Source organism: Mus pahari, chromosome X (genome assembly GCF_900095145.1).
Source record: "Mus pahari chromosome X, PAHARI_EIJ_v1.1, whole genome shotgun sequence".
NCBI classification, from domain to species: domain Eukaryota; kingdom Metazoa; phylum Chordata; class Mammalia; order Rodentia; family Muridae; genus Mus; species Mus pahari.
Genome location: NC_034613.1, coordinates 132010066 through 132036098, shown reverse-complemented (window position 1 = coordinate 132036098; position 26033 = coordinate 132010066). Strand labels below are relative to the sequence as shown.

The following is a 26033-nucleotide window of genomic DNA, read 5'->3' as shown; positions in this document are numbered from 1 at the left end:
CATAGAGTAGAGGATTTCTGGGTCTGTGTTCATTCAGAGATGAAGAGACTGGAGGCCCCAGGGAGTTTAGAGGTCAGGTGGGGTGGGGGTGGGGGCATTCACATGGAGATGGATTGGGGATGGGGAGGAGGTGTGGGATGTGGAGCAGTCAGATGGTGGATGGGGAGGGGCAGGGAATGGAATATGGAGGTGTAAAAAATGAATTACAAATAAAATTAAATTTTAAAAATACTCTAAAAAACGACATCTGCTGTTGAACTCTGGTGTTCACATACATGAAAACATACATGGTACATGCATATGCATACACACAAGTATACACATAAAAAGTCTAAATATAACAAATGTTGATGAGGATGTTGGTGCAAGGGAACTTATGAACACTGTTGGTGGGAATGTAAATGAGTACAGACATTATGGGAAACAGTGTTGATGTTTCTCCCCAAATTAAAATACAACGATCATATGCCTCAGGGGGTCTACACTCCTTGTTTATTATAGCACTACACAGAATAGCCAAGAAGCAGAAATAACCTAATGGGAACAACAGTAGATGAATGGGCAAAGAAATTGTGGTCCATATATACAATATGATTTTAGAAAAGAATGGAATTTATAACTTGTAGCAAGATGGGTGGAAATAGCTATCCTGGTGGTAAACGAAATATGTGACAGAAATGGAAGTAATACTTCACTCATATGTGGAACTTATTACAGAAGTATAGAATGGTAGTTATAAGAACTCAGGAAGCTTAGAGCTCAGGAATAGAAGGTGGCTGACAGTGGATAGAGAGTTATAAGTTAGATGGGAGCAAAAAGCTACAGTGAACTAGTTGTAGATAATGAGGCCAGGAAAAGGGGTTTAAAGCTTATACCCTGAGAAAATTGCCATGCTTTAAAATAAATATGATTAGCCTGATTTAAACATTATATAACACATACATATATCAAACTTTACCTAATGTGATATGAACAGCTTTTTACATTTAAGTATTAGTTGAAAAATAAGTATTTCAGGCTGGGCAGTGGTGGCGCACGCCTTTAATCCCAGCACTTGGGAGGCAGAGGCAGGTGGATTTCTGAGTTCGAGGCCAGCCTGGTCTACAAAGTGAGTTCCAGGACAGCCAAGGCTATACAGAGAAACCCTGTCTCGAAAAACCAAAAAAAGAAAAAAAAAAGAAAAATAAGTATTTCACATATGCCAGTTAAGTTCTGGATAGCTAGTATAACCATTCTTCCTACACAATGTCATACTATATACTTAAAATGTGCTGAGAGTAGATATTTCCTTAAAGAAAATTATATTTTTAATTTATTCTTTGAGAATTTCATACATGCATATAATATATTTCTTTTTATTAAAAAAAGGTTTATTTATTATTATATGTAAGCACACTGTAGCTGTCTTCAGACACACCAGAAGAGGGCGTCAGATCTCATTACGGATGGTTGTGAGCCACCATGTGGTGGCTGGAATTTGAACTCAGGACCTTCGGAAGAGTAGTCAGTGCTCTTAACTGCTGAGCCATCTCACTAGTCCCCACAATATATTTCTATTATAGTTACCTCCTACTCCACCCCACCAACTCCACCCACACCCTCCACACCTCCTTCCAAATTCATGCCTCCCTTTTTTAAAAGAATGTTTTTATTAATTATTTGAAACTTTCATACATTGTATTTTTGATCATATTAACTTCCCTCGTCTAATTCCTCCCAGATCCACCTCCGTTCCTACCCACCTAAACTATGTGCCCTCTCTTTATACAATACAAAGTATAATTTGTGCTGTCCATGGTCTCTGGGGTGTGAGGCTACCCACTGGAGTACAGTCAACTTTACAGGGACCACACCCTTAAAGAAAACTGACTGCCTCTTCCTCAGAAGCCTTTGGCTGACAATAGCTCTTCAGGTAGGGCTGGGACTTGTGAGCCCCCCCCCCATTCACTCTGGATTGTTGACTATCTTGATCTTGGGCAAACAATCACAGCTGCTTTGAGTTCATGAGAGCAGTGGTTCTATCATGTCCAGAAGCTGTCCCGTTTATTCCCGAGCACTATACAGATATGCAATCTCTGTACTTTGACTGGTACATTCCAATACTATTAAAATTAGCCAACAGGGTGGAAGCTTCCAGGTAATTACGTTCGATTTCTTCAATTCTTGTGACTGAAGTGTGCAGTGTTCTTCAGCAACAGGGGTCTCATCATTAAGTTCTGGTGAGCAACCAACACCAATGGCAATAGCTTTTTTTAATTTTGGGGGTCTCTTGGACTGACAACTTGATGGGATGTGTCCCACACCTTGTACTGAGATTTTTCTGCTTGGCAACCTATAGCTTGTAGGAGAAGCATTATTCTCTGTGTAGAATATTCCAACTAAATTCCTTAGGTTTCCACATGGCCCTTTCAAATGTTCTTATTGTTGATTATATTTCTCGTACTTCCTCTTCTGCCCTCCGTTTCTTCTCCCTGTCTAAACCTCATCCAATTATTTGGGAATAGATCTTACGTTGTATTCTCATAGCTTAAGAAAATCCTACCTTCCAACTTCCTGTCCTCTTCTGTTTTAAATCAATAACCCATTAAGTTCATTTAGCACTTCCTATGTGTTCCTGAGTATGGAGCCATTCAGTTATACCCAGAGACGGGGCTGTTCTCAACCTTAGTCAGAGAAGCTTCATTTCACAGTGTACAGCAGTCAAGGTAGAGCCTAAAGTCTGATCAAAAGTCAGAGAATGATTGGATATGAGTGTTCTGCGCTAAGTAGGACATTGTTATCAGCGCCCTTCCCTCAGTGTCAAGTCTTGGGAAATATCAAAGGAGAGGAGGCAGAAAAAATATAAGTAATCTAGAAAACATAGTATAATATCACAAACATGCAAAGTCTTTCTGTTTTTAGTCTCTCATGCTTTTTTCTCAGTATAATTGCTATTATAGAGGTCTTCTTACTTTCTTAGCTAATTTTATTTTGATATATATATATATGTATATACACATACATACATATACATGAGATATTGTTTTCCTGATTTGTTATACAGTTCAAAATTTTGTCATACAGAATTTTCTCATAAATTGTTAGTTCTAAGGGTTTTTTTTCAAGTTTTAAAAACCTTTCTATTATTTCTATTATTTTGTATATGAGTGTTTTGTTTGCACACATGTATGTGTAACAAGTGCACATAGTATCCTCAAAAGGCATAAGATGGTATCAGAACCACGGAACTGGAGTGAACCAACAGTTGTGAGCCACCATGTGGGTTCTAGGGATTAAACTCAGGTCCTCTGAAAGAACAACCAATGATCTTAGCCATTGCTGGAGTCCCCAGTTCTGAAAGTTTTAAAAGTCTTTTTTATTGAGACATATAATTGATGATTTCTTTGTCAAAAATTTCAAGTACTATAATTGAATGGAAGTAAAAGTGAAACTTTGGTCATGTTTCTGATTTTAGAAGAAATGATTAGGTTTTCCATTTCAGTATGATATTACTATTTTTTTCATATGCAGGTTCTTAAAACTATTTTATGTATATGAACACTTTGCCTGCATGTATTTGTGTATACCACATATGTTCCAGGTACCCTTGAAAGTCAGAAGAGAGTGTCAGATCCACTGGGAGTGGAGTTATGGATGTGGGGGGTAGGAACTGAACCCAGGTCCTGTACAAGATCATCAAATGCTTTCATAGTCTTCTGAATTCTTTGATGTGTGTTGTAATGCTTCCCTGTTGGTTTCTGACTCTGTTAATTTTTGTCCCCTTCTCAAGTCCCACTTCTATTCTGTTTAGACTCTGCAGCATACATGTGCTTCCTTGCCCTAAACAAACGCCTTTTTTCAACCCTGATTCTGTCTGCTACCTGTTCTTCTTGCCTTTTAAGTCTTTAAAAGGCAGAGGGAAAACAAACTAAATCAAAGCTCCCTTAACAGTATCATTTTCGGGACTTTTTTGTTTGTTTGTTTGTTTGTTTGTTTGTTTTTCGAGACAGGGTTTCTCTGTATAGTCCTGGCTGTCCTGGAACTCACTCTGTAGACCAGGCTGGCCTCAAACTCAGAAATCCGCCTGCCTCTGCTGGGATTAAGGGCGTGTGCCACCACGCCCAGCTCACTTTGGGAACTTTATCCCAAGATTTCTTTTGAGTGAGGACCACCAACTCAAAAAAGTGAGTAATAAATCAGTCAATCCTTGAAAGGGTAAGAAGGTATGTCCCTTAAGCTGCCTGCACCCTTTCCCCACCCTGGGAAGAGACTGGTAATTTTCTTTTCTTTTTCTCTATCAAGGATTGGGCCCTCAGACCTTCTAACTCTAATGCCTGTGTACCCTAGGAAGCCAGTTAAACTGTTCGGTGATCAGAGACCTGTGAAAAGATACTAAAGCTATACTTCTAGCCTAAGCCCTGGCTCCAGAGCAATGTAGCCTCACTCTGGTCAGAGTGAGACCTGGATCTGATCTGTGTGCTGAAAGGAGACATTATTAGGGAAATTTGGAAAGTTCCTCTCTACTTGGAGACAAACAGACCTTTGGACATTCCTAAGTGCCTGTATCTCCTATCCTTCCCACTCCTCCGTCACACACACACACACACACACACACACACACACACCACACACACACACACACACAGAGAGAGAGAGACAGAGAGAGACAGAGAGAGACAGAGAGAGACAGAGACAGAGAGACAGAGAGACAGAGAGAAGGGGGAAGGAGAGAGAGACACACACAGAGAGACACAGAGACAGACAGACTACTGTTTTGAACTGAAATTGGATGGTGGTTAAATTTCTTCCCTATAGTGAGAATTCTGGAATTTTGGTTTCTTTAAAACAACATGGAAAATATTGTAAGAATGTGCTTTCATTTTAATCCCAGGTGTGGGATATGGGCCTGCTTTAGACTGCCTGCAGCAGTTGACTATGAATTGCCTCCTGCTCTAGCAGAGGCATAGTTTTGGCAGCTGCAGATAAATTTCTACAGTTGTATGACATTTGGAATGCTGGAAGCTTTTCAGAAGCTACATGAGAGATGGGGTTGGTAGGTGTTGGTCACTTGGGGGACAGGGTAGTGGTCATGGTTTGCTAGTAGTCGTGTTCAAAGAAGAAACAGAAAGAAATTACATTCACAGATCTCTCTCCCCTCTATCCTTCTTTCCTATCTAGTGATTAGGGGTGAAACTGGATGGGGGGAGGACAAAGGGTTGAAAAGAATCAGCAAAATGCAAAGACCAGCTAGCTAACCTTCCCTCTCTCTCTAAAAGCTACCTGAGGGATCTCACACTGGTGGTAGCTGTTCTGAGATGAGACTGTAGAAGTCCTTCCTTTTTAGTGTGCTTTTGGAGGCCTACTTGATGAGACTATAGGATTGCTTACTTGTATATCCACATTTACCTAACTAAAGTGTCGTTTGAAAGAAAAGGGTATAAAAGCCTACAATTAAACTGTGAGATATGTGGATCCCACAGAAACTTAAGAAGGAGAAGGAGGAGGAGGAGGAAGAGGAGGAAGAGGAAGAAGAAGAAGAAGAAGGAGGAGGAGGAGGAGGAGGAGGAGGAAGACAAAGAAGAAGGAGGAGGAGGAGGAAGGAGGAAGAAGAGGAAGAGGAAGAGGAAGAGGAAGAGGAAGAGGAAGAAGAAGAAATAATTTTGGCCACCTATATGTTCTTAATCACCTGTCAGGAAAAGGTACCCAGGATTAAAGCAATCGGTATGTTTCCTTAGATACTGTATTTAACCATGTGAGATGTTATTTGGACAACTATTTCCCACTAATTATTCTCTTCCTCACAACACTATCTCTTTCTAAAAGATCACTTCTCACAGTTGTAACATGAGGCCCTATGTCCTAACCAATCATGTTCCCTAACTAAAGGAGGCTATCAGGTTCCTTACTAAATTCACAGATTTGGGAAAATATTCAAGATGTCCTGGGACATTGCTGGACAATTTGAAAAAAACAAAGGTATTTCCCCTTTACACAGTTAATTAGATGCTATTGTCTGGTTTGTAATATCAGTGAAGGAAGTCTGGATTTCATTCCAAATTGTATTCCTACCCTGGATGTTACAGTTGGCACAAGAGCAGAGGCATCTCTTGCTGATAAAAGCACTGCCTATAGGTCTTGTACAGGATTCTGGTACAAAGGTTCTGGTACACAGTGCAGCCAGCCACACAATTATGCCTCACCTTAGTGAACCAAACTTATGTTAACCATGACGTCGAGTAACTTTCCACATTAAAAGTTTGTCTGTTAACATTCCCTGTGAGGTAACAGTAGAATAAACTCCACAGCTGACTTCTGAACTTAAACTGGCTGAGGAAAGGCTCCGTGAACTCTTGAACCAGACAAACAGCCTCCTCTGTGGTGTACACCTCAAACCTTACAGTTTTAGCAGAGAAATCATCAATCATGTGGATCCCAGTGACAAAGCCTGCCAAGGATTCTCTACATGCTGTTCTTGCCTATTCTCTTCCTCAATTAAAGGCAGAACTGCCCCAGCTATTTTTCTATGCTGTTAATGGCAGTCCCACTTTCTCTATGTTAGAGATGCCACCTCCCTGTATAGCATTCAAAGACATAGACTCATACCGCATGGCTATCTTACCCTCTGGATCATCACCATTGGGTAAGTTTATCGTGGTTCCTTAGCTCAACCCCTCTTTGAGCCACTCTGACTGCTGCCCTCCCTCCCATCTACCCTTGTTAGAAAGAAGCAGTTAAGAGCAGTCAGTACCACCCAACTCCCTGAGAGCAGTTAAGCTGGCAGCTAGAAGCGAGGGAAGAAAAGACTAGAGATTAGATAGTCTCTCTGGTAGGCAGACAGATAGGGAGAGGGGCAACAGCTAGGTAATAAAGTTGGCAAATTTCCAAGATGGCCAGCTTCTTCCCCACTCTCCTGATTTGAGACAAAAGTCTGGCAGCTTCAAACAAAGGCTTTGCAGGCTTTGGTCTCCCACCAGCAGGCCCCTGCTGACGGACTGGCTCAACAAGTTCCAGTCTGGAGCTGGACATGTTACGCAACAGTTGTGGGCTAATCGACCATCCTATCTTTTCTTCAAGCTGATCAACCCTAAATCCAAGGGGGAAAACTCTTCAGAGACTTTAAAACTGCAGCCCTCAGAAGGAGACTGAGTTTTTCAGCTTCCCAAGTCCTCCCACTGCTTTGCAGAGGGTCATTGTCTCTGTGTGTCTGTAATATGCTTGTGCTTCCTCACCACCACCACCCATAAACACATTTCTTTAACTGCTCAAACAAGCAGAAAGTGAAAGAAAGAAAATACTTGAGGTTTTTGTCCTCAGCAAATAAAAGGATGGAATTACCAGGTTAAAAGGACAAGACTACAGGTTATATATGCCTGATGATGAGGGAAAACAAGAATCAAGTAGCTGGTAGATACAAAAGATTATGATTTTTTTATAGGCATGATTTTAGCTCGGTGTATAAAACTGAAGAAGCATCTGCATGGCATGCACAGTTGTGTGAAGTCATGGGATTAGATTTCATCAAAGGGGGATATGTATATAAGAGATATAAAGATTAAGCTTTGTAGGACCCAAAAGTTTACAGTTAAAATGTGTGATTTAGCAAAGGAGACCAACAGACGAGATCAGAGGTTAAGGGGGAAAAAAAAAAAGGACAACGATAAGGGCCTGGACGCCAGAGAAGGAAAGTGATTTCACACCAGTGGAATGACTAAGGTTATCTTTTGCTATACTAACTTGGAGGTCATCAGTGACTGGCTTTCCCACAAATATTTTCAATGAGATGGCGCAGACAAAGGCTTATAGCTAAAAAGGGCAAAAGAACAAATAGGACCAACAAGCAAAAGAATCAGAAGTGTGAAAACAAACAAAAACAAAACAAAACAAAACAGAATCAGAAGTGTGGAAACTTGTACATTTTTCTTAGTAATAACATTAAACATAAATACCTTAACTCCACAAATTAACAAACTAAAAATGGATGTTTGAATTTTCAAACCAGAGCCAACTGTGTATCCTCCACTTCAAACATAACTGTCCTGGTTAGTTGCTGGATAAGTTGACACAAGTGAGAGCCATCTAGGAAGAGCAAACCCCCAAATGTGAAAAGATCTCTATCAGTTTGGCCTGTCAACAAATCTGTTGAACATTTTCTTAAGTAAAGATTGATGTAGACAGGCCCAGCCCACAGTGCGCAGTGCTACCCTGCACAGACAGTCCTGCATAAGAAGGCAGGCTAAGGAAGCAAGGGGGAGCGAGCCAGACACTCCTCCACAGATTCTGCTTCAGTTCTTGCCTCCAGGCACTTGTCTTCCGGCTCTGAATTCCCTTCATGGACTACTGTGATAGGGACATGGAAGTTACAATTAGTACTCTTCACTCCAAGTCACTTGTGATCATAGCTTTTACAAAAGCAACAGAAACCAAACTAAAATATCACCTCCCAGGCAAAGAAGGACACTATAGAAAGGAAAGGAAGACAGAAATGGTATATTAAACACAGAGAAACAGCAAGCAAATTGGGCTAGCCATCTTCATAGCTAACAAAATAGACTACAATCCAAAATTGTCAGAAAAGATAATGAAGTTCAGCACATATTAATAAAGAGAATAATCCATCAAGGAAATATAATTATTGTAAATATATATACATCAAACTTTCAACTTTTCTCAAACTTGTATTACTGGTTATAAACAGTCTTAATTGCAAATACACAATAGCTGTGAGAAGTCTCAATAACTCATCTAATAATCAGACCATCAAAACAAAAGTAAATAAAATAGAATTAAATTATAATATACTTAAGTGGATTAAATTACTGCTTTAGAATATTCCATCTGATAGCTATGTAATATACACTGTTCTAAGCAGCTTATAGAACTTTGACAGTTTAGGACATCAAGCAAGTCTTAAAAATAGAAAATTTTGAAATGATTTCTGGTATCTTATCCTAGCACAATGGAATAAAATAAAAAAAAATCAACATCAAGAGAAACTACAAAAAGTACAAAAACATGGAAATGAAATATTATGCTTTTAAATGTGTTATTGAAATAAGTGGGGAGATTGAAAAGTTTCTAGCATTGAATGAAAATTTTTAAAAAAACAGTATTTAATAGAACATTTTTCGTACAACAAAAGTAGCCACAACCCACCCACAAAACTTTCAACCCAAAATTTATCCTGTCTACAAAAATATAGGCACGGGGGAGGGAGCCGAAACTAGGGAAATGGCCAACCAATAACCAGCCCAACTAGAGATCCATCCCATGGGCAAGCACCAACCCCAGACACCACTATTAATGATACTCTGTTGTGCTTGCTGACAGGAGACTAGCATGGCTGTCCTCTGAGAGGCTCCACCCAGCACTGGTTAAGTCAGATGCAGACACCCACAGCCAAACAGTGGATGGAGCTTGGGGACTCTTATGGAAGAATAGGAAGAAGGACTGTGGGCCCCAAAGGGGACAGGAACTCCACAGGAAGACCAACAGAGTCAACTAACCTGGACCCTTGGGAGCTCTCAGTCTGAGCCACCAACCAAAGAACATACACGGGCTGGAACAAGGCTAGCACTTATGTAGCAGACATGTAGCTCAGCCTCAGTGGGAGAGGATGCACCTAATCTGGAAAAGACTTGATGTGTCAAGGTTAGAGGTACGGGGGAGGGGGGAACCCTCTCAGAGGAGAAGAGGAGGGATTGGAAGGGAAAGCAACATTTGGGATATAAATAAATAAATAAGCACCTTGTGTCATGGCCACATTACACAAAGGAGGAAGAAGAGGAGGAAGAGAAATATTATAACTAAGGATACTACATTAGAACAAATCAAAGAGCTCTCAGACAGGTAACCAACCACTGGCTATTTACAAATCCCATCTTACAAACCATAATAACCTGTCTCAAAAACCAAAAAACCACAAAACATAAAACACAAAACAAAACAAAAACATAATAAAGCTCTGAGTTGGTCCACCCCAACATCTACCCCACCTATGAACTGCTATAACACATGAAGGGGCCTGTCGCACAGATCCAAAGCTGTGGGATCTCCACGACATGGGGCAACAACGGGAAATCTGAGAAGAGTTCCAGGGATGATCCAGTGTTCACAGTGTGGCAGAAGCCAGAGGTCTCGAACAGACCAATGACTCATTGCAATGACCATTTGCAAGTAAAGTTGTATGGCCTAAAGGGTACACTGTGTGACATACTATGACACACCACAGCTTCCAAGGCAAGACTTTTGTTTGCTTGTTTTTTGGCTTGGTTTTGGAGGGGAGGTTGGAGGGACAAAGGGCAGATATGAGGGGGTGGGGACATAGGTGGGATTGAGGTACTTGATGGGAAATTCACAAAGAATCAATAAAAATTTCAATTAGAAAAGAAATAAAAGCTGGGTGTGGTGGCACACGCCTTTAATCCCAGCAGTCAGAGGCAGGTGGATTTCTGAGTTCGAGGCCAGCCTGGTCTACAGAGTGAGTTCCAGGACAGCCAGGACTACACAGAGAAACCCTATCTCGGAAAAAAAAAAAGAAACAAAAGATATGCAATGTGTTATTAAGAAATGCGAATGCTGCTCTAATGAGATGCTTTAGACAAGTATGAAAAAACAGGTCTATGTGCAGTTGAAGCGTATGTTAACTGATCCAGACAATCTATTATGATTTAAAAGGGAGGAATAAAAATAAAATCCCGAGCGCAAAATAAATAAATAAATAAATAAATAAATGGAAAAAAATTTAAAACATACTCTGGAGGTCAAGCTCAGTGCATGTGTGAAGCCCTGGATGCAATTTCAGCACTATTTTAAAATACTTAAAATGTGGATACTTTTCTCTCAGTAATGTCTTGTCCAGAGATCCAGTTATAGGTGTCCAAAGAGACATGATTACATCAATGTATCATCATCCCTAATTACACAGGAATATGAACAAAGATTTTACCTATACTAGTCCATTTCATCCTCACAAGCCTAAGGCAGCTCCACTTAGTATTCACTTTAATATGATGCAGCACAAGGAAGATAATTTTACCCTTGAAGAAAGTGAGCAAAAGAATGCCTCCTTCCTACCATGTGTGCTGCATATTATATAGTCCTAGGAATGTCTCTCAACTTTCAAACTTATCCTTTTACATTTCAATGTTATTCCATTTGCTCTCCTCTCAATGTGGAACATCTTGTCAATATACCACTCCACACACCATCTTTCTCTCCTGTTAATCACTGAAGATTTCCCTGCTCATAAAGCCTTCCATGGCTTATATCATCAAGCTCCCTCTTTAAAAACCCCACAGCATCATGCAAAACTGGCATTAAGACTTATAATTATGGCTGGGCGTGGTGGCGCACGCCTTTAATCCCAGCACTTGGGAGGCAGAGGCAGGTGGATTTCTGAGTTCGAGGCCAGCCTGGTCTACAAAGTGAGCTCCAGGACAGCCAGGGCTATGCAGAGAAACCCTGTCTCAAAACACCAAAAACAAAACAAAACAAAACAAAACAAAAAAGACATAATTATGGGGAGCAGGGTGGGGGGAGGGTATAGGGGACATTCAGGATAGCATCTGAAATGTAAATGGAGAAAATATCTAATAAAATAAGTTAAAAATAAAAAAGACTTATAATTATTTTTTAAATAGTGTATTATGTATGTGGGGCCTGAGAAAGATGCTGGGTTTTCTTAGCTAGCACTGCCTTATTTCCCCCAAGACCTAGTCTCTAAATCTGACAGCCAGTAAGCTCCTCTTGTCTCTGGTCCCACAAAGCACTGGAGTTAGTTTTTCATGTGGATGATTGGAATTTGAACTCAGATCTTTATTGTTGCACAGGAAACACTCTAACCCACGGGACCAACTACAGCCCCTGTATTCTTATATTATTTCTTTCGAGGCATCATCTTTCTCCCACAGAGTACAAACACAGTTTTACATGGAAGAGTTTATGGTTTACTTTCTCAAGGTTTTATGAAGTAATTACTTGTCCCCAAATTTAATAAGGTATAAACGCCAAAACTGTGCACGTTTATAACATATACTGTGAGGTTTTAATGTATATACACAATGCAATAAGATTACCAATAAATCTTCATCTTAGTTTCTGAACTCTTCAAGAGAGAGTTCATGATTTGTCTTATAGTCAGTCACCTTTTTCAGAGCCAGGGGCACAATTGCAAATAATAAAATTCCCTATAGGTTTCATTGCAGTCAAAGAAAATGGAAAATAATATGCCAAAGAAAGTAAGAATGTCTGATGAGGAATGCATGAGACATTACTTGGCTATTAAACGGACCCCTCTATGGTGGCAAACACAGGAAAAATGAAGGCATACGGCTGTTAGATAAAGAATGCCAGGTCTGAAGTTCCAGTGGGTTGAATAGAGTAAGTGAATGGGCTAAAGGTAGAAGATGGTATCAGAAGGGAGCAAACCTGAAGACTGTTGCATACCATGCATGGCAAGCATATTGACTTTTAGTTGGAGTCAAACAGGAAAACAAATTTGTGAGGAAAAGCAATATGCTACCATTCAGGTGTAATAGAGTCACTCTAGCTAAAGTGTTAGGAACAAAGACAGAAGAGTTAAGGCTAGTTAAGAGACTGCTATAATTCTGTAGGGGAAGGAAAATGACCCATTGGTCCAGCTAGTGAAGTTTAATGGTGGTGAGAAGGAATTCGATTTAGGACTTGTTGTATTATGTATAAAGATAATCTCATTTGTTGATATATCTCTTACACAAAGATGACTGTGACCACTCTGATGTGTGGGTGTACAAGAATACAATGCAGTTTACTGGTAAGGAGAAGTCTAAGAGGAGTAGGTTGATGCTAAGCATGAAATCTTGAATTCTGTGCTTCAGCAAAGCTAAACACAGAACAAGTTAAATGAATGAGTAAATACAAACAGTTCTCATACCAGAAGTTTACTTGCATATGTGTGTGTATGTATGTATGTTATATGTGTGCATATACATATATACATATACATATTTCAGTCTCTGTATCTGTTCACACACATAAAATATATAAAATATCTCTTGGAGTATCATGTATTACAAACTTAACAAACAAAATCCATTATTGCTGTTAAAATCCTTACAGACTAGAGCAATAGCTCTGTAGCAGACTACCTGCTTAGCATGTGCAAGACCCTTAGGGTTGACTCCTAGCAACATACATGGAGAGGCCTGTTACATGTAGCCTGCAATACACAGAACCATCCTCTTTACTTGTCACTGTCGGTTGAGATAAGTTTATTCCAGTACTCAGACAATTGTGATCTGAAAAGGTGTGCAGAATCGCACCCCCCCCCAACACACACACAAAGTCTAATAGTCTATGACAGATATTAGTGAGGTTTTTTTTTTTTTTCAGGGAAATGAGAAAGATTTGCATGAGATCTCTACACTATAGTGATTCGTGAATGAGCAAGATGTTGCTGGCTCTCACGTTCTGATTTAAAATGTATTGCCTCTCGTACTTTATACTTCTTATAAGTGTGGGTAAAAAAAAGTTAGTATCAGCTGGGCAGTAGGTAGCAGCTTATACTTTTAATCCCAGCACTCGGGAGAGACAGGTAAATCTCTGGAAGTTCGAGGCCAGACTGGTCTACAGAGATGGTTCCAGGACAGCCAGGGCAGTGTGACCATACCTCAAAAACTCAAAAGAAGAAAAAAGCGTATGGAGGCATAAAAGGAGCCGTGCTTATCGGACTGCAATGTCAGAGGTCTCTCACAGTAGTCTGCTCACTTGACTGTTAGACTAAAACCCACTTCATATTAAAAAGAAAGGTCAAAAAATAAGATGATTCCTAATGATATTCTGCTAAATTCCTAGGCCAACTGCCATCAAAGGCTCCTATATCTGATGTGAACTGATGCAGAGATCGATACACAAAACATTTTTTTTCTTTTTTATTGGCTATTTTCTTCATTTACATTTCAAATGTTTCTCTTTTCCAGGTCTCCCCTTCAGAAACCCCCTATCCCCTCCCCTTCCCCCTCCCACTGCTTCTATAAGGGTGCTCACCCACCCACCCACCCACTGCCATCTCCCCTCCCTGGCATTCCCCTACACTGGGGCATTGAGTACCCTCAGGCTCAAGGGCCTCTCCTCCAACTGATGTCCAATGAGGCCATCCTCAGCCACATATGTAGCCTGAGCCATGGGTCCCTCCATATGTACTCTTTGGTTGGTGGTCCAATCCTTGGGAGCTCCGGGGGAGGTGTCTGGCTGGTTGACACTGTTGCTCCCTCCATGGGGCTGAAAACCCCCTCAGCTCCATCAGTCCCTTGTCCAACTCCTCCATCTGGGACCCCCGTGCTCAGTCCACTGGTTGGCTGAGAGCATCTGCCTCTATATTTGTCAGGCTCTGGCAGAGCCTCTCAGGAGATAGCTATACCATGCTCCTGTCAGCAAGCACTTCCTGGCATCCACAAAAGTGTCTGGGTTTGGTGGCTGTATATGGGATGGATTCCCAGGTGGGACAGTCTCTGGATGGCCTTTCCTTCTGTCTTTGTTCCACACTTTGTCTCTGTATTTCCTCCAGTGAGCATTTTGTTCCCACTTCTGAGAAGTACTGAAGCATCCACACTTTGGTCTTCCTTCTTGGACTTCATATGATCTGTGAATTGAATCTTGGGTATTCCAAACTTCTGGGCTAATAGTCACTTATCAGTGAGTGCATACCATGAAACACAAATATTAGCAAGAGCTTTGGAAACCCTGAAGATGGAGAGGAACGATTGAGGAACCAGAGAAATTAATGACACCAGGAGAACACAGTCCACAGATTCAACTAAGCAGGGATCATAGGGGCTCATAGAGACTGAACAGACAATCAGGCAGTCTGATTGGGTCTAACCTAGGTCCTCTGCATCTATGTTAAAGTTGTGAAGCTTGGTGTTCTTGTAGGGCTCTTAATGGAAGGAGTTGGGGCTGTTTCTGATGCTTTTGCCTGCTTTTGGGACCCTTGTCCTCCTACTGGATTGCCTTGTCCAGCCTTAATATGTGGGGAGGTGCCTAACCTTATTGCAACTTGATAGTCCATGCTTGGTTGATATTCCTGGGACCCCTGCCCTTTTCTGAAGGGAAATGGAGGAGAAGTGGGTGGGGAGGGAACAGGCAGGGGAGATGGAGGAGTGAGTGTTAGAGGGAGGGAGAAAAAACTATGGTAGAAATGTAATATATGAAAAAACATATTAAACAAAACAAAAACAAAAAAGAGGCTTCAAAAGAAATGCTGTAGTGTATTTCTACCTATGAACATACTCCACAGTTGAACTTACGCTGATTTTGATCTGCATTAACGGAGTTCTTTGACTCTAAAGGACCAGTGAGGATAACTAGCCACTAAACACTGCAGTTAAATCAAACAAAAGAATCATTTTATCTGTATTCAGTAACAGCCAAGAGTAAAAAAAAAAAAAAAGAAAAGCACAAACCCTGATCTTGTCACCTTTCCTCAGTCAGAATGACTCCACTGTCCATGAATCTGGTTAAACTGAGCCCACAGGGGCTTTTTTATGCTGTGATTGCTCCAGGGAAATACCTTGCTGGTGATGAAGAACAGTCTGACCTCTCCCTGTAGACACCACAGCGTTCTACGACTTATGGAGGCAGGTGTGAAAAGCACTATGTATCATATGACATAAAACTGATGAATAATTTATATTCTTCCGGTAGAAAGCTAGTATAATCTAGTGGTTAAGAGAAGGCACTGGAGTTGCCTGGGATTAGGTTGTATAGCCTCAGCTAACTTATCCAACACATATTCATTCTCCTAACATGTACAAAGATACCTTAGGCAATTAGACATCTCAATGAACAAATGGTGGGGATTCTTACCTTTGGAAAATATGAGTGAGACTTCATCAGTACTTTATTACTAACGACAAGCCTCTTTGCCATCCCCTTCCTTAGGACAACATTCTGTTCTGTTTGCTTTTTTTATTGCAGTGTGTGTGTGTGTGTGTGTGTGTGTGTGTGTGTGTGTGTGTGTGTGTGATTAAGAGTGCATGAGGGAAAGTACATGTGTGGGGAGCAGTGTGTGTATAAGTCAGGGAACAATTTATAGGAGTCTGCTCTTGCCTTCCACCAGGTGAGTCTTAGGGATTAAAGGTGGGGCATCAGCCTAGGTAGCACGTGCCTTCATCTAAACCATCTTGCTGGCCAATTTGTTTTTGACAAAGGGTCTCCCACTGTAGTCCAGACTAGCCTCAGTGCCATTCTATAGCTCAGTTTGCCTTCAAACTCATGGTGAGCCCCTGCCTCAGCTCTGATTTCAAGCCTGGCCTACCACCACCAACTTAGCAAAATTTCTTCTTATAGTCTCAGTACTGGCCTCTTCCCAAATTCCTTGCTTTCCTGTGATAGTTATAGAGGGGTTATAGCATTAAAGAAGTCAGAGGTCGCTTCTAGTTATCACCAGTTTTAGGTCATGACTAACCATGATTTGTGACTCTTTTTGTAAATTAATGGGATTGTACTGGTTCTCTGCCAAATACACTTGGCAAGAAAGTTTAAGCAGTAAAAAAAAAAGTACATGTTAAAAAAAAAGCAAGATGTCTCTTAAGACACTGAGATGTCAGGGAAGCAGGTACACTCATACATAGCTTCTTGGTTTCTATAGACTTATTCATTTATCAAATATATGTGGTTTCTAGGATAGAAGATGAGGATTCAGGTATATGGGAAGAATGATAGCCACCAAAGAAAAAAAGTAAAGAAGGGATGTGAATACAGGAAAGCAAATGAAATGAGGGACTGAAAAATGACTTTCAAAATGTACCATTAATTAGTATTTCATTTTCCTTTAAGGATGAATAATGCCCATTAGACAGACAGACAGACAGACAGACAGACAGACAGACAGACACATACACATACACACACCATATTTTCCTTATATAGACATAGCTATTGAATTATCTCTCTGTTAAGTTGATTTCAATTCCTTTGTGTGTGTATACCTAGAAGAGGGCTACTTTAATCATTTTGGATATATACTTTTTTTTTTTTTTTTAGGAACTTCCATACTGATCTTCCACATGGTTATAGTCATTTACATTGCCATCAACACTGCATCAGAGTTCTTTCTTCCATACTTTTACCTTAATTTGCTTTTTATTTTATTTCTAATCTCATTATTGATTTTTACTTTCCTGATGACTAATGATGTCGTTGTGACATGCTTCCACATGCCTCATGGCCATTGTATCTCTTCTTTTGAGGAGGACCTATTCAAAGACTGTCCATTTACAACCACTTTGCTAGACCAGCATAATTTCTTCCTACATTCTAAATCTTACTCTTCTACCAATAGATAAGTCTAGCTTACCAAAGAAGCTTTTATTTACAGCAAAAAATTACTTTCATGTTCATAGGTGTTTTGCCTAAATGAATGTTTGTGCACCATATGCATGCCTGGTGCCCCTGCATCCAGATCCCATGGAACTGGAGTTAGATTATTGTGAACCACCATATGGGTACTGGGAATCAAAGATGAATCTACTGAAATAGTAGGCCATGCACTTAATAACTGAGCCATCTCTCCAGCCTATTTTGCCCTTTTAAATTTTAATTATTGGGTATTCTTACTAGCTTTCCCAAGACCTTTATACTGGATAGCATTAATATTTATCATATAGACAAATGTCAAATATTTTTTATTCTATAGGTTCTTCTCATTCAATTATTTCCTTTGCTGAGCAGGTTTCCTCCCCCCCCCCAGCTTGGTAGATATCATTTGTCTATTCTAGCTATTGTTTCCTTTGGGGGTTATGTAAAAAAAAGAAAAAAAACTATTGACTATACAAATATAAATGTTCTCAAAGGTTTCTTTCATAATTTTAGCTCATATGTTTAGATATTTAATCCATTTCAAGTTAATCTGAAGCTAGCCTTACCTAAGTACCAAAACTAGATAAAGACATAACAACAACAAAAGCTATACAATAATATTCACGGGCTGGTAAGATGGCTCAGTGGGTAAGAGCACCCAACTGCTCTTCCAAAGGTGCAGAGTTCAAATCCCAGCAACCACATAGTGGCTCAAACCATCCTTAACAAGATCTGACTCCCTCTTCTGGAGTGTCTGAAGACAGCTACAGTGTCCTTACATATAATAAATAAATAAAATCTTTTTAAAAAATCTGGCACAATAATATTCACATTGAACAAAGACACTATAATTTTTAACAAAATGCTAGCAAATGGAATCCAATAGCACATCATAAATCTTATTCATCATTATGATGAATCCACTTGGCCCAAAGCATGCAGCTACTAAATAGTAGAACCAGATTTAGAACTCGGATTTCAATTTTTCAATTGCCAACTTTTTCATTTAGTATGTTTACTTCTATGAATAACCTTTTCATATTTTGCCCCCCCTTTTTGTATATGAGTCCTACCTTTTCAAAAGATTGACAAACCATAATTGAGGGTTTTTCCCTCATCTGGCCCATAGCCCATATCACAGAGTATAGTATATAACCAATAATATTAATTTCCTGCCAGACAGCCATAAACCTTTGTGACATTATCAACACTTTAGCTGACAATCTTAACAGTAATAAAAATTATCAACTTTTTACTCAAGATATAAATGTCTATTGGATATTGCCTAAGTACAAAGATTGTGTAATAAAGGCACACATCCCAATACTTCTCGTAAACTGGGTGGAGTAAACTGGTTGGAGTAAGCTGGGCAGAGTGGAGGTAGTATAGGACCAATCTCAGAACTTTAGATATAGGAGGAGGACCAGCAGTTCAGGGCCAGCCTTGGCTATAAAATGTACACAGTGAGTCTGAGGCCAGCCCAGGTTAGAGTAAACACTGTCAAAACAAACAAAACACACCAAGACCACACCTCTAAAAATATTTCTCCTAGTTCCCGCTCAGTGCTCATTAGAAATGATACTTCAAGGTATTACATAGGTCATTTTCTTCACCTAATAAAACCACATTTACTAAGCACTGCCTGCTTTTTTTTTTTTTTTTGAGACAGGGTTTCTCTGTATAGCCCTGGCTGTCCTGGAACTCAACTGCCTGCTTTTTGATGTCTTCTAAATGCACCTCAAAATTATTTAGGTACTTTTGCACCATTAAAAGCTATCAGCAGGATACTGGAATAGCAGGTCTCTAGCTAACTCTAAAATATGCCAACATTCGGCATGTGGCTCTTCTCTAATAATCCTCCTACTAAACTGCCTCTGAAAAGCTAGCTAACTTACGCAGAAATGTGTGACAAGGTCCATCACAATTCTGCTGCTCTGTCCTTGGAGAAGGAAGGTTTAAGTTAGGAGAACCAAATGCTCGGGGCAAAGTGAGAGAATTGCAGCCACGTGAGTACTGAAAGACTCAGCTAGCCACAAACAAGAGATATCCCAGACAAGACAGTTCCGCCCTCTCCCTGAGACATTTGCTTTTCCTTTTTTGGGAAACTTCCCTTCCTTTTGTTTCCTCTTCCATTCCTCTCTTTTCTTCCTTTCCCCTTTCATGCTCCTGGACCTTTTCCCCTTCATAGACTGGAGCAAGAAACTTTACACATGAGCGGACTAAATGGAAGGCTTTCCTCCAGTGCGGCTGGAGCTATGCTCACACTACTCAGAACCCAGAGAGGGTCCTTGAGAAAACATGAGAAAGGTCACACACTAACCCTCACTTGGAAACATGCTCTCCATAACTTAACATATCCTGGTCTCCACGGGGAAAGCGCTGGAGGAGATTCTTTTGGTCTGACTTTAACAAAGGTGCATGGGCAGCTAGGTGTAGATAGTGGGTACAGGCAGGCAGGGATGAACAAAGGTATTTTTCTGGCGCTGCTAATACGTATCATACAACAACCCAGGGGACTACACAGTGACATTGAAAATGGAGAGACTAGGTAAAGGCTGCATAATCTGGGGAAGTATTTCCTCCTCTCAGGCCTTCATCTAAACATGGGGACACAGAAATGCCTTGTGCAGTGCTGGGTCCTGTAGTGACCCAGGAATGTTCTCTCTCTCAAGATGAAGGGAAGCTGAAAATAAAGTAGAGATGGGAAGACTAAAAAACACAAAGCTGTATTTGCATTGAAAGTATATTGTTTCCCTTAAATTGTAGATTACCAATTCATTAAATGTGAAGTTTTCAAAGATGAGCTTATTTGCATTTGATACAAGACTGACAGAACACCATCTGACCACTTCAAAAGATGTTGTCAATACTACTGATAATATTGGTATGGTTGAAAAATATGGATGAAAATTATGTAGACACTACATCACACAGAGCCAAGGTAAGATGTTGAATGAGGTAACTAGGCCTTCTCAGGTGGCCTACAATTCTCCCCCTCTTCGCCCTTCAACAACAGAAACCTTTTTGGTGAAGAAGGACTTTGTCTGGAGGGAAGAAGGCTCTGTGGGAAGTTAACTGGTCTCTGGTTTCCTCTTTCCTTCATACAGAAAACTCTTCAAACTATCACAAATACATTTTGATCCTAGGGCTCTGATGACAATAGCCCTTAACGACTAAAGAAACTACCCTGTGTCCTACAACAATGAAGCATAGTTAAGTTACTCTATATATACACTTTGGAATTTCTTCTCATTTAAGAATTTCTAAATCTTTCTCTTACTCCATCCATCTATGAACCCTTGAGTACTGCATTTAATATAGAGAAATCAAATCTGAGATAGAAATATACATAACAAATAAATACATATACAGTTAAAAAAACCCAAGCAACATTAAAAACTCCTTCACAATAAATAGCATGGGCTCAGTTCAGTTACTGTAGGTCTCACGTACATACATAACCTTTATAACTGATTCTTAAATGATTCTTAAAATACATTTATTTTACTTGTTTTTATTAGTTCTTTGAAGTTTTTATACAAAGCCAGGTATGATATTAATATATGTAAGAATAACACACTATTGCTGAAAAGACAGTCACAGAACGTGGAGATATCAAGCTGGCACTCACCTGGAAGCTTCAGGCCTACTGTAGTAGATTACTGCAAAGAAATAGTGTTTTCCAAATGCCACAGAGCAGCTGCACATATGAATTCACAGTGACTGGGACAGTATACATAAGCCCCATGTAAGCACAAGCCAGCCCAAATCTCAGACTAGAGAGGGAAGAGAGACATGAAGTCCCACCCCTAGTTGAGGCAACTGAGAGCCATTAGGAAAAGCAGAGTCAGATTTCCTCAAGAATATTGCCCCTGCTAAGTTGATCACAATTCAGTTAGAGGCCACACATCCATGAATATATGGACATTAGAAATTAGAGTTGATGGGTGCAAACCCACAAAATTGGGTAGGTAGCAAAGGGAAGTATGGAACTGGGAGAAATTGGGGAGGATATCAATATGACTGAAAGACATTGTATAAAAACTTCAGAGAACTAACAAAAAGAAGTTAAATAAATGTATTTTGAGAATAAAATTTAAAAAAGAAGATACTACTTACTATTTCAGAGTTTTCAAGGTGTATCTGACTTTCCAAGCCACTGATGGAGTAACAGAACTCAGGAGCTGGCTTCCTATGGCACATAATAGTACATCATGACAATGACAGCTATTTACATAGAGCAGTAGGTGCCAGGTACTATATTAAGTGGTTTTCATATATTACTAACTTTTAAACACACAATAGACCTAACAGGTAGGTAAACTGTTCTGTGAAAGAGGAAGTAACTTCTTTAAGGCAAGATGTTAAGTTGTAGCCAAATAGTGGTGATGCACACCTTTAATTCCAGCATTTGGGGCAGGGAGATGGGACTATCTCTGAGTCTGAGGCCAGCCTGGTCCTCAGAGTAAGTTCCAGGACAACCAGGGCTACATAGAGAGACCCTATCTCAAAAAACAAAAACAAAAACAAAGCAAAAGTTGTTATATACTGAATACTGCATCTTTATCTCCTCAATTCACGTATTGAAATCCTAATCTACAAAGTGATAGTATTTAGAGGGATGTCTGTGAATGTGGTAAGGCTACAAAAGTGGAAGCCTCATAAATGAAATTAGTTCCCTTACAGAAAAAAACACCACAGCAGGATCTCTTGTCCCTTTTCTTATGTCAGAATACAAAAAAAACAAAAACAAAAACAAACAAACAAACAAAAAAACATAGCTTTCCATGAGCCCAGAAGTAAGTCCTTATAAGATACCAACATCTGCTGGCACCTTCATCTTTAACCACCCAGCCTCCAGGGCAGTTACAATTAAACTTAGTTCTTTATAACAAAAACAAAACAATACAGTACAATACAGAACGACAACAAACCAAAACCAAAAAAAACAGTATTTAATCAGTATTTGGCTAAAGAAGTACAAGACAGGTATTGTTTAGGTAGCCATATTGTTGAGGTATCATGAGTGAAGCTTGCCTGTCCCTTTTATAATACACAAATTCACAGCAGAGTTCCTTATCCTCTAGCTCTCCCAGCCCTCTTCTGTAGTGTCCCTAGCCTCAGGTGTAGGAGTTGTATTGTAGGTGGTGGTGTAGCTGGATAGTGCACCCTATGCTAGCTGTTCTCTACACTTTTCCTGGTGGTAGTTTTCTGTAAACAACTTCTGTCGCAAAGAGAAGTTTTGTTGACAAGGGTGAGAGCTATATTTATCTGATAACATTTATATATTAATGTCTTTGGATCCTACACAAAAATGTGATACATAAGGGGATACAGGTGATCAGAAAGGATCAGAAAGGTGGTGCATGCCTTTAAACCCAGCACTCGGGAGCAGAGTTCTGAGTGGATCTCTGAGTTCCCGTCCAGCCTGGTCTATAGAGTGAGTCCAGAACAGCAAGGGATACAGAGAAACACCCTGTCTCAATTTTAAAAAATCCAGGAATTTACTAAATTTATTAAGTCATATTATTCCATCAGAAAAAAAAGCAGATAAAAATTCTAACGCATTATGTTTCTGAATTGTTAAGTATTTTAAAACCAGAACATTTTAAAAGTCTTGCACACTCTATACCAACATTCTACTCTGGTATAAATTCAGTCCCAGTGCAGTCCTTTAATTCTAGTACATTTGAGAGAAATCATGAGCAAAGCAGGTTTTCTGGGACTTGAGTGCCAAATGCTTATTTCCTCTGGACTAAACTTGGAGCCTTCTCTAGTCATCATTATCATCGCAAAATCACACAGCTCACTGAGAAAGCAGGATTTTAGCCAAGTAGATTTTCTTATAAAAGGACCCCCAAACAAAATAAAATTCTTAGAAAATATCCATTGGCTATGGCACAAACCAGATACTTAGCCAAAATTTGCCTCTCTTAAGTTCTGGCAAACTAATGGTGGCATCATAAATATTTTCTAATAATAATGTACTGTTTACATGTAATTCCCTAAGAGAGTACATCATAAATGTTTTTCAGCATACATGTACATATTAATGGTAACTATGTTATGTATATTATGTTAGCTCAACTTGAAGAATTACATTTTTATAGAGAGATATGCATATTAGAACATTATATACTAAAATATAAACAGTCTTTTTCCATTAATTTATTTATTCACCTTACATGCTGATCACAGCTCCCTACCCAATGAAATTTGCATGCAATTAGATGGAAGTAGAAAATATAAACAGATTTTTATAACACTATACCTTAGAGTTGAGGGATAAAAGTCCACATCACACTGATATCTCCCCTTCTCAGTCCCCATTGGCTATATCTACGCTATTCAGTTCACAAGACCGGGTGTATAGAAGCCCAGAGGATTCCTGTGGAGACCCTGGACCCTGGTCAACAAAAGCTTGGAATTGCTGGTTCACCTATCTGTCAAGGAATCAGCAGCAGCAGCAACAGGGGAATTAACTAGCCAGGGGAAAGTCCAAGCAAACAACAGGAGGAAATGATCTGCCTTCTACATTACCCTTTTTATCTGGACTCCTACCAGTAGGTGCTGCCTAATGTCCAGGAGGGTCATCCTAATAAATCAAGGCAATGAGGCTCCCTACTCAGTTGAAAGCAAATTGTGGCAAGCTGACATTTAAACCAACCATAAAGCTTTAAACAGGCTACATAAAAACTTTCAAATTTTATTTTGTATGTGTCTAAGTGTCTGGTTTGTATATATGTTCATGCACCATGTACATACACTGCCCATGGAGGCCAAATAGGACATCCAATCCCAGGAACTACAGTCTGTTAGACACCATGTCGGTGCTGGGGATCAGACTCAGGTCCTCTGAAAGAGTATCCATTCAGCAATGCTCTTAACCACTGATCTTTAACAAAGGGCCATGCCCACGTCTATACTGACACAGAGATTTTCAGTAACTTCAATTTCTCTTTCCCACGTGTCTCAGTTAGGGTTTTACTGCTGTGAGCCGACACCATGACCCAGGCAACTCTTATAAAGTACAGAATTCAATTAGGGCTGGCTTACAGGTTCTGAGGTTCAGTCCATAATCACAAAGGCAGGAAGCATGGCGGCATCTAGGCAGGCATGTGCAGGCAGAGCTCAGAAAGTTCTTCATCTGATGGCTGCTAGCAGAGTACTTACTTCCCGGCAGCTAGGGTGAGGGTCTTAAAGCCCACACCCACAATGACACACCTATTCCAACAGGGACACACCTACTCCCAACAGGGACACACCTTCTAATAGTGCCACTCCCTGGGCCAAGCATATTTAAATCAACACACCACCCCACAATACTTAAGATCAAACCTAGTACTTTGAGCATGCCAGTTAAGTACTCTTAATCACTGAGCCATATCCCCAACACTACTATTATTTTGAGGCAGGGTTTCACTGTGTTGCTTGTGAGACCCTGGAACTCACTCCGTAACCACAGGTAGCCTTCAAGCTGCAATCGTCCTCCTGCTTTACCCTCCCACATAGCTAGGATTACAGTCATAAGCGACCTGACCTGGATAGAACTTGAAATCTCTGAACCTGTAGGTATAATATTGATTATGGGCAGAAAAGCAAGTTCACTGAAGAGGAAAGTTATCTGAATCAGCTCTTCCCTGAGAAGATATGAGGATACTCATTCCTAAGTTCTCAGACCAGTTTTTTTTTTCTCACAGGTACAGTACTACAAAAGAACATGCCTTCCTCTCAGAATTTCTCACTTGCTCTATATTCTCACACCTGTGTCTATCAGATGTCTCTACGTATATATGCTTAGATGCAAACCCAGGATCACAGAGACCTAATTCTTTGGCTCAAACTGCCAAAGTGTCTTCAGGCTGTGCACTACCACATGCTCCTGCTGAGTTATCTAGATGCCCCCAGTATGCATAAACTCAAATGTACTCAACATGCTTAATCATTTTGAGACTTGAGAACTAATGAACAGCTCTCAGGGAATAGAACCTTTAATTTTTTTTCACAGCATATATTATTTGTAAAAGTAATGGGGAAGAATGGCCCCCATATATACTTGAATGCTTGTTTCCCAGTTGGTGGACTGTTCTGGAGGGGTTAGGAGGTAGGTGTCCCCTGGTCAGAGAAGGTGTATTATTGGGGGATGGGCTTTTAAGTTTCAAAAGCCTAGGGAAGTCCCCATCTTGCTCTCTGCTTTGCCTCCTGCCTACTGATCAGAATGTAAGCTCTCAGCTAGTGCTCTAGCACCATGCCTGCCTACATACTACCACATACCCTACCATGAAGATCGCGGACTAACCCTCTGACACTGTAAGCAAGCCCCCAGTTATATGCTTTCTCCTAAAAGTTGTCTTGGTCATGGTGCCTATTCACAGCACAAGAACAGTTTGTGACCTTTGAATTTCAGAACTGTGTGTCTTTTTTTTTCTAAGACAGGTTTCATTAAGACATTTGCATGCATGTATATAACATACTTTAATGACCTTCAATACGTTTTTGGTACCTGACACCCATGTTTCCTCTTTCCTTGTTTCTTTTAACTCATACCCCTCTTTTTTATGTCCATGTCATTTAAACCCTAAATTTTACATATGGGGAAAACAGCATTTGTCTTTAGGAAGCTTCTACAGTAGTAGGTTTCCATATGACTTTTTTGAAAGGTCTTTAATGTTAGATATCTCTACTCAATTCCTATATTCTCTCTTATATTTGCCCTCTCA

General features: G+C 40.0%; 1 protein-coding gene across 1 annotated transcript in view; it reads right to left on the bottom strand.

Annotated features, from left to right (window-relative positions):
• The window catches only part of Klf8 (Kruppel like factor 8), an 87210-nt gene extending 65705 nt beyond the window's left edge, over positions 1-21505 (bottom strand). The window contains exon 1 of the mRNA XM_021188035.2: positions 21433-21505. The gene's annotated coding sequence lies outside the window, so the exon portion shown is untranslated. The remainder of the gene's footprint in view (positions 1-21432) is intronic.
• Between the last annotated feature and the right edge of the window lie 4528 nt (positions 21506-26033).